Source organism: Mandrillus leucophaeus, unplaced genomic scaffold (assembly GCF_000951045.1).
Source record: "Mandrillus leucophaeus isolate KB7577 unplaced genomic scaffold, Mleu.le_1.0 Scaffold215, whole genome shotgun sequence".
In the NCBI taxonomy this organism is placed as follows: domain Eukaryota; kingdom Metazoa; phylum Chordata; class Mammalia; order Primates; family Cercopithecidae; genus Mandrillus; species Mandrillus leucophaeus.
In genome coordinates, this window is record NW_012102199.1 from 1,153,166 (window position 1) to 1,154,479 (window position 1,314).

General features: G+C 54.4%; 1 pseudogene; it reads right to left on the reverse strand.

The window, feature by feature from the left end:
- Positions 1 to 1,314, reverse strand: part of LOC105540099 — an 11,517-nt pseudogene that overhangs the window by 7,983 nt on the left and 2,220 nt on the right.

Consider the following 1,314-nt stretch of genomic DNA (forward strand, 5'->3'; position numbering starts at 1 on the left):
CAGGTGCTCTACATAAAGTGCACCCACTGTGTGCCAGGTGCTCTACATAAAGTACACCTACTGTGTGCCAGGTGCTCTACATAAAGTGCACCTGCTATGTCCCAGGTGCTTTACATAAAGTGCACCTACTGTGTGTCAGGTGCTCTACGTAAACCATACCTGCTTGTATCAGAATCTCACCTGGACAACAATGCCCAAAGCTGTCCCACCGCCCTCCCATCAGCTCTCTAGGCCAGAGACCCCGGGATTGTTGGAGAGACCCGAGTGATGGCATCCAGAGGAGGGAAGATGTCCGTTTAACATAAAAGCAAACTGAGGCTCAGAGAGGCCAGGCCTCTAGCCCAAGTTGCAGAGCTCACGGGAACTCAGGTCTATGAGATCCTCAAGCCCAAATCCTTTCCCTCTGCCGTGCTTCTCCACCTGCATTCACTAGAGTCAACGCCATATTAATACAGGGACATTTATAATGGAGGAACTTTAGGCAAAGTCCCACCTGGTGGCCCAGAGGGGAAATATCTTGAGGCCCTTGGATCAGCACCTCGCTCCTCCTCCCACACCCAGGATGCTCCGCCCACAGACCCAGGGCTGTCATCCTGGCCCTCCCTGGATCCTGTTCAGAATTGCCCTGCGGGGTGGACTCGGGAGAAGGGGGTCTCGAAGGAGAGACCTCCTAACAGAGCTGCTGAGCAGGAAGGTGGGGAAGCCAGTGCTCCTGACACCAGCCAGGTGTTGGGGAGCCCCTGGACCTCCCCCACCCCACCACCACTGCCAGCTCAATCAGCCAGAGGATTCAGGCAGCTGGCCCTACAGCCCCCAGTGAGTATGGTGCATCTGCCAATGTTCCTACCCTCTCTGCAAGGACAGACCTCACCTGCTGGCAGCTCCATTCCTGTCAGGCTCAGGGAGCAAAGCTAGAGTTCCATGAACAGGTGGGCAGATCGCTTTGAGCTCAGGAGTTGGAGACCAGCCTGATCCGCAAGATGAAATCCCGTGTCTATAAAAAGTATAAACACTGGCCAGGCATGGTGGCTCATGCCTGTAATCCCAGCACTTTGGGAGGCTAAGGGGGGCGGATCACGAGGTCAAGAGATCGAGACCATCCTAGCTAACATGGTGAAACCCCATCTCTACTAAAAATACAAACAAACAAAAAAAAATTAGCCGGGCGTGGTGGCGGGCACCTGTAGTTCCAGCTACTTAGGAGGCTGAGGCAGGAGAATGGCATGAACCTGAGAGGCAGAGCTTGCAGTGAGCCGAGATCGCGCTACTGCACTCCAGCCTGGGTAACAGAGTGAGACTCCATCTCAGAAAAAA